This window comes from Cupressus sempervirens, chromosome 5 (assembly GCF_028749045.1).
Source record: "Cupressus sempervirens isolate cs-2001-9-10 chromosome 5, ASM2874904v1, whole genome shotgun sequence".
Lineage (NCBI taxonomy): Eukaryota > Viridiplantae > Streptophyta > Pinopsida > Cupressales > Cupressaceae > Cupressus > Cupressus sempervirens.
This window is the reverse complement of record NC_143122.1, coordinates 885,546,926-885,558,378: the sequence shown is the minus strand read 5'-3', so window position 1 is coordinate 885,558,378 and position 11,453 is coordinate 885,546,926.

Below are 11,453 nucleotides of genomic sequence, written 5' to 3'. Positions count from 1 at the left end.
CTTTAATAACTCCACTTGTTTTATCTTAATATATTTATATTTTAATCACATGCACACATCATGCAACCTATAAAATTTTAATAATTTTAATATCTTTTCCACTTTTAAATTCATTTTTGAAAGTTAATTGCTAAAATATTTATTAACTTAAATAAATATTATCACATTCCAACTTTAAAATTATAACTTTTATCTTGAAATTCAATTATTTTATTTAATTAATTTCCCAATTAATTAAATTAAATTAATATTAAAATATCATATAAATTTTCCATTAAATTAAACCATTAATTAAATCTTTTAATTAGGCTTAATTAATAGAAAATACACCAAAGACTCATAAAATAAAATATGAAAAACGCACTATAGCAAAACACATACAAAATCAAATCAAAAGGGTTAATATCTCGAATTACGTCATCCGACGCATTCAGAGGGTACTCAACTCAGATACTTGTCCTAATTTCCAATTAGGACAAATGGCTTAAAGGGTTGGGATTTAGACTTGAGAATTTATCTCCCCTCTCTTACCATTGAGATAATGTGATAGGGTACGCTCATCCTAGAAATTCAAGGAAGTTGATACTCGGTACCTGCAACCTGCATGAAAATCATGCATGTACATACAATATATATATGCTAAGCTAAACAGGCAATGGTAGGAAGTGGTGCATCGTGTAGATCTCGACTAGCAGGTGACTACGACTCCCTTCCTTAACCACATCAGAAACGCCATCCAAGAACAAACACACACACCATAAACATGCAAGTATGGGGTCAGTATCCATAAGAAAGAACATGTGATAATAAATCATCTAACTAATCATCATCAATAACTGCAAACACTGAAATAATCATCATGCATACATGAAATGTAGAGTCTAAGTAATCTCATCACATATCAACTGAATCCATAGCACAATATCTGATAGTCTCAAAACAATGTTGCTAACCATCAACATAAAACTAGCCCTAAAAGAGTTTGACAATGATAACCAAAAGTGTGACCTAGGGGCAGGCACTACACCCTTCTCAAACTTTACCAAGACCCAAGTGTAAACTACCTCACATTTGGCACTCTATCCACACACTTATTAGAATTGTGCTCACTCAACTACTCCATCTTCTATGTTGGATCCCACTTTGCCTCATGACTCACTCCACTTAATGAATAATGACAAGACAAGACCCCCTTACTTATATCCAACTAAGCATCAAGTTAGCCTAGCCCAATACAAGTTAAAATAAACCCTTACATTAAATAAGCCATCAAGCCACAAGTTACATTTAATAATGCCACCTATTAAATTCCTTTTCCCCTCTTTTCTTCATTTCCAATTTGTTTTCTTCTAATTTTTGTTACTTTCTCTCTCCTCCACAATTATTTTTTCTTTTTAAAATAATATTTATATATGTATATTTTTAAAAATTCTTCTCTTCTAAAATTACATCCCTCTTTACTTTCTAATGCAAAATACTCTTGTATCAAAAACACAATAAAACCATTGGCTCCATCGCTATTCATCAACATAAATTCACAAATGAAATGCACATTCTCACAAGACACACTAGACACCGAATGATAATACCAATAATGTACTTTATTGCATCAAAATATTGACCTTGAACTCATATTACATCTTTGTATTTATAGGAAACCTCATCCTTGATGCAATTTTCAAATCTTGGGCCTTTTCCTTGCAAAAAGCATGCTAAAAACACTAATTTTAAGCAAATTATGTACAAATAGACTCCTAGCTAGATGCTAAGTAGGCATGCACTCTTTCTTTTTTCATTAAATGGTGTATGGGCCTTTATAATGACTAAAAATAAACTTGAAGAAAGAGATAAGAAGAGAGAAGACTTTAGATGATCAATGAGTCTCTATAACTTCTAAAAATGCAAACTTGACCTTCTCCATGTGTCTTTATTAGTTAAATTACTAACAAAATACATTTTTGGTACATGAAACACTCAAAAAATAGACATGGAAATTAACAATTGATGCAACTGCAAGTTTTTTATAATTGACGCACCTACACACCTTGGGACTCACACATCTAGTGCACCTTTGCACCTTTGGAGGTGATATGATCAAAATTGGTAGGATTCAATTTCTAGCATCTAAGTCTTGTTGATCTTGTTAGAGTGGGGTCTCCGTTGCACCAAAAGACTGATCTATCAATGCTTGCTATAACCACTTAGCTTATAGTACATAAGAGATAGTTAGGCCCTTGTCATGAATCCTGAGGGGAGCACTGAATACATTTCCAACAATCTCCCCCTTAGCATTACCCAAGGGTCTGAGGATTTGAACTTGTGACCAAGCTCTGATACCACTTGTTAGAGTGGGGTTGTTGTTGCACCAAAAGACCAATCTATCAATGTCCGATACAACCACTCAACTTATAGTACATAGGAGGTGGTTAAGCCCTTGTCATAAATCCTAAGGGGACCACCAAATAAATTTCTAACAAACCTTCAACCAAAATGATGTTTGGATGTGCTTCTTTAAAGTTTTGGATGGCAAAAGTGATTCCTTGAGGATTTGACAAGTCTAAAGCTCCATACCTTTCCCTTTCTTATGAAAATCACAAACTTCTTGCCTTACTTCTATAAAATCATCCAACTTAGAGCCCAACTCCCTCAGTGTCTCCTTAGTTTTGAAAATATGTCTAACATCTTCCTCAAAGGACACTACCTCAAATGATTCTCAAAATTATTGTAAATTTTTTTTCTACTGAGCATAGTTAAGTTCTAGAGTCATCATCCAAAATCTCCAGGCTAGCCACACTATAGAACTTATCCACTTCTAATAGTTGGGTGTGTGTTCTTCCCTACATATCCTAGATATCTTCATACATAGATATCATGACCTTATTACTAACTTGTATATTATCAATCCAATCATTGATCTTATTCAATTCTTCTCTTGTATAACATCTAGCAACATTAGGTATATCTGACTTCTAAGTGAAAATCTATGAAGTGTGATTTCTTCACTAATCCTTCGAACTTAAAATTTTTGGATTTGGGTGTGATCTTAGCTACTTAAAAATTCAAGGAAGCCATTGTAATCTTGGGGACCTTTGGATGTGCACATCTCTAAGACTTCAAAATTGCAAACTTGCACATGTATACACCCTTGGGGACCTTACACTTATGTATCTTTAAAACTTGCAAAATTGCTCACCTATGCACCTTCGCACCTTGGGGACCTACATAAGGTGCTCAAGTCCCAAAAAATCAAAGTTCCCAGATTTGAAAATGATTTCTGAGTTTCACTCAAATGGGGACTTTAATCATTGTTTTGTACTTATTTCTATTATTTCTAATTATTTAGGCCTATTTGTGCACCTTGCACACCTTGTGCACCTTGTCCAAAGCCTAAAAAATAAAAGTTCCTATATTTGAAATGGTTTATGGGGTTTCCTTAAATGGGGTATGGGAGCACTTATATATATGTATGTATGTATGTATGTATGTATGTATGTATGTATGGTCTTTTTGATGATTTATGCCCTCCTTATAGTCCAACATTGGCATGGACTTGAACTCCTTCTACTTCTTTAACATCAATTTTTGAATATGTGTGTGTTGAATCTATACAATCAATGCAATAATCAACAATATTTTAATGAATATAACAAACAAAGAAAAAAAAATTAACCTAGTTATGATCTAAATCATTAATCCATGTTAGGTCTAGGGGATTCCAAGGGTCATCATCATGCTCTAGGAATGAAAAGTGAAAGATACAACAAGAAAAACTTAGACAAAAATTAGGAACTCAACACAAAATGAAATTAACAATAACACTAACCCAAAAACCTACCCCACATGACCCAGAGCCTCTTCATCATGAAGGTCAATCACAAGAGACTTTGATCTAATAGATCAAGGAGCTAAAATATGTAAGGCAAACAAAAAAGAAGGGAGTCCTCATTTTTTAAGTTGAAGATGGGGCATGCATTGTGGAACCACAACAATGTTCATAAGGAAAGAATTTCTTTCTTGCATCAAGATTCTTCCTTCAAGATGATAGTGTACTTTGGCTTCTAAGGAGGAGATCCATCATTCCAAATCATTCAAGTCCTTTCATCCTTCATCACAACATGTTTATAATACATTCATATTCATGAGTTGTTTGACTTCTTTGAGTTCTTTTGGTTTCTTTAAGTCGATGCTATTATATTTGCATACTTGATCACATATCAAATTCAATTGCAACTAAAAAGGTACTTATATATTTCATTTAATAAATTTAATCCTACTACATATTATTATTTCCTTTATTAGTATATTTACATCTCAATTTCAATATTGATTCCTCATCTAGGGCTCGACTAAGAAAAGTCCTCATTAAACCAAACAAAAATAATTTTTACTATGTGCAGGAGTAGGATACCTAAATTGTGACCACCGATATAAAAATCACTTGCCAAAACATTCTTGAAGAGGTTGGATCAATTTTTCTATTGTGCCCTAGGAACATAGAGAATTTTTCATAAAATATTTGAAACTTGTTGCACCAGTTTGATGTCTTCTTAAGGCCCCAAGTAAAATACCATTTTCTAGGTTTTTTGTTGTGATCGTAAATTCATAGTCAAAAGTTCCATCACAAGTTTAGATCCATGATTTTCAAAGTAAAAAGTTATATTACTCTACACATTTCAAGGTGAGTACTTGATCATTTATTGTACATTTTAGTCTAGACTTATTTCCATATCTCTCTTGGGCTAATTGCATGTATTTAGCACCTAGATCTATCTTACTCTTCTCATCTAATCAATTAGCTCAATTGTACATTAACACTTACACATATTTAATCTTATTTAAATTTCATGAAAGATAACTTGCTTGCATCCTTCCTTGATATAATTTGAGTTTAACATTGGCATCCCTTTATCTCCTTGGATTTTGATAATCTCACTTGGGTTATATTGAGAGTTGTGTTTAGAAGACCTTATTTCTCTTGTATTTGATGTTAGCATAAAATGAAGGCCTTATCCTATTTAGTGCTTCATTTCACTAGTAAACAATTTGGAAAACTAGACATCTTACACCTCTTTCTTCCATCTTGTAGTTAGATCTCAATCTCTTGAAATATCTCATTTTTCTAATTTTTGATCCTTTGATCTTTTTTCTTTTCTTTTTTGCATTAGGTGTTTACCTTCTTTTGGTGAACCCAACTTGTGCCATTTTATTTCTTGGAGTTATATTGATTTTTGGTGTATCTTGATCTACTTTTCATGTTATTTATATTAGTGATATGTAGATCTCTTTTTGTATTTACATTATTTCAATATATATTTTATTTCATAGATTTGTTTTATGAAAATACAAAACAAATTGCATCTAGTTCATTCTTAGATTGCATTTATTTCATAGACATTATATTTCCTTTCAATGGGGGTGGCTATCTTTATTTTCAAACTATGATGCTCATCTTTTCAAAGATGATGGTGATGAAGATCTGGTGATTCACAATGTTACTAACATGGATAATCCTACCATTTGGGATGAAACCTTAGATAAGGACATGGATTACTACCTTCTTCACTAGGAATATTTGAATGATGACATGGTTATTACTTCTAATGATCAACCACTTTATATGCATTTGATTCCTTCTATAGGTGAAGCATTGACGAGCTATATTTCTCCTTTTCTTAAGAGTTCCTTATCTATAAAAGACAACATCCTTAGCACTTTTTCTTTTTTTCTTTCAAGATACATCTCAAATCAACTTGTGTCTTGTTGATCATTATGGTCTCCTTTTCACAAATTTAAATTTATACCCTTTTAGCTTGAGGTAGGCCTGTTGTAATTTAATTAAATGCTTGGTTACTGTGATTCCTTTCACTTGCCAAATGATTGGAGGTTGAAAACTAGTGTTCCCCTCTATTTGCGTGCAATTATATCACTTGATTAGATGGGAATGAGCATTTTTTTTATTTCATGTTGTTGGAAATGAAATTTTTGTTAGAGATATGTTGTTGTTTTTCATGTATTCTTGGAAAGAGATTCTTATTAGGCTTTTGGGAGTTTACGATTATTTTAGAAGTGGCTTTTCTATTTCATCAAATTTCAAGATGTTTGAATTTTGGGTGGTTTTACAATTGCCTTGTTTTGTGTCATCTAGTTTTTGTCTATCACCTTGTTTCACTTGACTTGGTCTATGTTCTAGTAGTCTCTTCCACAAAGATTATAATGATGGAGTTGGAATAATTAAATGACATTTTGAGGCATTTTATATCTTGATCTAGAAGTGTGATATTAGTTGTAAATGTTGACTTTTGGTTCTAATCAAATTTTTCTTGGGAACTCAGTTTGGAAATTTTATTAGACCCTTGGTAGTTTGACCACATTTTGGAAGTGGGTTTTTACTTTTCTTAAAATATGAGAAGTTGGAATTTTGGATATTTTTATCTTTGCCTCATTTTGTGTACCACCCATGTTTTACTGGGATTTTGGTAGCATATGTTTAGATAATAAAAATGGATTGTAGTTCATGAACTTGGTTTTACTTTGTGTAATTCGAGATTCATTAGTGAATATGTGCTCCTGACAAGATGCCAGGTTAAGGGAATTTGTGTAGTCAATTCTTTTGTTGTTGGTTGTGTCCATATGATACAATCTTGTGTCACCCAAACTCCCAGATTTAGGTTGGTTGAGTGTTTGTTTAAATAGAAGTTGGGTTGGGAAATTGAATTTCCTATGCACACTCATTGTGTAATGAGCATGGATATATAGGGTAGAGGGGTGGAGTGGCTTTTGTTGTGTACCCTAGGCTAGAAGTGGCCAACAAGGTGATGTGAAGAGATTTTACTAAGTGATAACCAAATTAAACAAATGGGATAATCAAACTTAATGAAATATAAGATTATGGAATACCTAACCTCCCAAGGGAGTTAGAATGAAGATGTGGCGTCTGGCCTCTGAAGGAGTTGGAACAAAGACATGGCATTAGACCTCCTAAGGGAGTTTTAATGAAGATGCATTCTGAGTCTGGCCTCCTATGGGAGTCAAAATGAAGGCTTGATGTAACTTTTTCTACTTGAGACAAATAATGATACTCCACTAGAGTCCCTACATAGTTACCATGTAGTGTGCCTAGCTAGTGACCTAATGTATTACATCACATTCATGATAATTGAGTTCATGTGTCATGCACTTATTGACGTCAATGTTATCCTTGGATGCCTTTGTCTTTTGTGACTGTGGTCAAATCATTATCTCCATGAGCATTGTGGGGTGGGCCTAGGAGTTCCACATGGTTAAGAGGCATTGCTACCTATACAATTGTCAAGGATCAAAGTACAAAGATGGTTTTCATGTAGCTTCAGGATTAGAGCTTGATGCTTATGTGGTTCATCAATCTACTCTTGATGCATGTTTTACTTGTTGTTTCTATAGTTACTTGATGTATATATGTTATGTATCTAATGTTGTATTCTCATGGTGATTAATTAGAACTGTAATTGAGAGGATTGTGCTTTAGATGATAGTACTTGTTGTGTTTTGAGGATTATGCTTTAGAATGCCTATCTCCTTGATACACATGTTTTTGGTACTCCATGTTGTCTAGATTTGCTTATGTTTGATTTTGATTAGCATCTTAACTTGAGCTAGGTACTTAATTGTACCCCTTTTGTGTATCAAATTGTATGATGCAATATTGGATGGTGCTTCATTGCACACTCTTGAGCATTTCATCGTGTGTAGTTAGGGTTGTATTGCGTGATACTAGAGTTTGCACACTATTCAAGGTTGTATCCCACAATAGAGGGAGTTGTATCCCATGTACTTCCATCTTATCACATTTCTTGTGAAGTTTTATCTACGATGCCATAGGAGAAGCATCATACCTCAAACAATGATCATTTCTCAACTTTTTTGGAGGTTGCAAATTGATGTTTTACATACCCATTTGGGAGTTGCACCTCCCAAAATTGGAATATATTGCCTATCGGTCATTTTTGGGATTCATTAAAATGTTGTCTCATGTGTTTTAGGTTTGAGACTGGCAAATAAACTTGTATGTTTAACCATGTGGGAATTTGTATCTGGGCATTAAAATGAACGTTGCATATAAGGTTAATATTTATTTAACAAAAAAGGTATTGTTTGTGTATCTTATATCCTTGTTTTCAAAGATTTCTAGGTGGGGCATTACACAAGATTACTTTGATGGAATGACCAAGTGCTTGTATTGGAATACTTATTTGGTCATCGATTCTAAAATCAATGTGTCAAAGGCTATTTGACAGTTCTAGAAATTGAATTTGATGGGTGTGTCCATTAAGCTAATTATACTTATAAATTTAATGAAAAATATTTTTCTCTAAAAGACTAACATTCTTACTAATCAAACTTTCTTTCAAGAATTTCTCAATACAAAACAAAACATGGACTAAATTTTCCATTCCTAGTGTTATAAAAATTATTCAAAGCTTAATGAAAGCTAAATGTCTCATATTCCATTACCTCATGTTGAAGCTTAAACCCTTTCAATTTTTCCTAAAAAATATTCTAATCAAAGATAAAGTTATTTGTTGAAAGTAAAAATAATCCATAGACCCTTGGCATATCTCTAAGCTTTGTGATCCCCTTCATTTAAGAAACACAAATTCTAAAAATTAAGATCTCCAATGCTGCGGAACTTCAATATAAAAATTCAACTCCATCAAACATAGAGTTAACAAATATGACAACTTTAAATTAGATAAGAAACAATCTCACCTATATTTGGAGATGTTCAAATGTATTAAACAAAAGAACAGTAGAGTCTATTGTGTCCCAAATTCTTCATTCATGGTATAAGAAAATCCATAATTTTCTTGTTCAAGTGTAATAAAATCTATCGGTTTATTGTTGCAAGCACAAAAGAACACAACTACTAGTAATAGCTTTTAATAAAATGAAATGAAATACAAAATGGGGACATTCCAACATATGCAGATGGTACAATGTAAACTTTCCTTTTCAAAAGATCCCATATTTTCAAAGGTTGCAAGCAAAGCCAACCGGAGTTTTGTTGCCATTGATGGCACAAGTGGCTTCCGCTGATGATGCAGAGCTGTTGGGCTGATTGTACAATGGCTGTGGTGGGGAATTTGAGTCATTATCTGTCTCAGAATTTATGTGATAGGATTGTTGCTTTCCTTGTGCAAGTACAGCAGATGGTTGATGGTATATACTCTGACCTGTGGATGATGAATCACTTTGGACCATGGGGTTTGATGGAGAATGTGATCGTCTCCAAGAAGGATGGCCATTTCCAAAGCAAACTTGCCCTGCTTGAGAAGCTTGGTAGATTGTATTTGCTGCAATCTGAGGTCCTTGAGAACTTTCTGCGACAAATAATATCCCATTATTCATAACTTATGACTAACTACCAATCCTATTTGCACATATACTGATTGAAGAGTTATGTTATTCACAATAAAAATTATATTGTACGAATATCCAAGCTGCAGCTCTGTGCTATAAATGTCATAAAAATTTAACAGCAGATGAAAACAAAAGGAATCCTGAAGGCCACAACTTGTGAAACTTCAAGGATCTGTTTGCTTTTAATTTTCATACCTCTCATTGGTATTAATTTTCCATAACAGTCAGCTTTCTAAGCCATTCCAGAATCTTCCATTTTCCAACCATGAAATATTCTGATACAGCTGAAATTCATAATGGAAAAAGGTAAAACTGCAAGAAGAACTTCATAGGCTAATAAATACCTGAAGTTAATGATTGGGAAGCTTGATTTAGCTCATGATTTTGAGCTACTTTGTTTGCCTGCAATTCAATCTCAAGCTCGACAATGCGATCCTGGAGCCTTGAAATTATAACCTCGTGCAAGCGTCTTTCCAAATCCCTTGGCGAAACAGAGAAGGAAAAACTGCTATCTTCTTCTGATTCTGCTTTAAACCTAAGCCCATCCTCTCTCAGTTCTCCATTAACAACATCAACAATGTTATCTGGATCAGTCTGCCACAAAAATGAAATTCTGAGGGTTATGCTGCGTGATCATAAAACACCGTTGGAAAATCTTAAACATGAAACTTAAAAAAACTTCGAACAGCTTTGCAAATATGTTACGAGAATGGAATGGCTGCCACAAATTTTAGGCAGTTAGCAGTAGCACAGCTTTAATATCTATCAGAACAAATAAAGTAGGTCAGTTTCCAAGAATGATAAGTAGCCAACCTCATTGATTCCAACATAACTTCTTTGTTGATTAGAGGAACACAAGTTGAACTCTAGCTTCTCCAACTCCGCTTCAAGCTCTGCTTCAATACTGTTCATGTTCTCCATTTTTCGAACACTGTTATTAACTAGAGCTATCTCATCAGCCTCATGGGCAGCGTTACTTTGCCCTTGTTCTTTGCCCAAGGGATTTCGCCATGTTTCCAAACAATTATGGACTTCCTGAGTGAGGTCTTTCACAGTCCATGAACCTCGCATCTCTAGCTCTTCCTCCAAGTCCTCAATCAATTCTTCTTTTTGTCTCAACAAACAGGTAAGCCTCTCCACTTCCCTTCTGCTCGGAACGAGTGTGGACATAATGCCAATGCCAACTCCAAAACAAACCAAAAGATGGCCTCCAGATGTACCTGCGAAATATAAACATTGTAATCGACCCAAAAGTCTAAAGATCTATAATTCAAACAAGAAATGCATTTTAACCATACCTGCCAGACCAGGGTTGCTACTGACATCCACAGCTTTATTTTCTAGAGCTTCCGAATAAGAGCTAGAATTGGAGTGTTCTTTCTCTGAGCCTGAGGATAATGAAGAACAGGATCCAACATTAATATCAAACTCGTCTGGATTTGCATTATTCTCTTCCTGAGCTGCATAAGAATTCAGAGCATTTTTTGCTCTGTTTCTCATTCTCATTCTAGGTTTCAAATTACCATCATCGGTTGGATTCTTTTTGCAACAATTGCCTAAAAAACCACGCGCTGCAGCCGCTAAACCTTTCCACATTTTCATCTTTCAACCAACTTCAGGCGTGAAATTGTCAATGCAGAGGATTTCTTCTTCTCCGCAAATACAATCACATATATTTCTCGCCTCATAACTCACTCTGAGGCATTTCGGCAACGTGTTTACTCCGCCAGCGTCGGCAGACTGGTTGAATGCTCAGATTCCTCCAACGGTTCAATATTTTAATGAGGTGATCTGGTTCCTGAACACCGAATCCTCAAATCTATTCCCATTGTTGCCGGCAACAGCACTCGGTATAATTAACAGTTGATAATGTAAGGAGCGCGAGTGTAAGAGCTAATGCGAGAAATTTTTGTTAAGAGAACGCCATGGCACTATTTAGATAGTACACGCGGTCAGATAAATCACAAACTTTAATCAGATTAGATTTTATTACAAAGAAGAATCGTATGAAATTCTCTATAATTGTCCATTGTAACCTGCTAACATCGCCAACACCA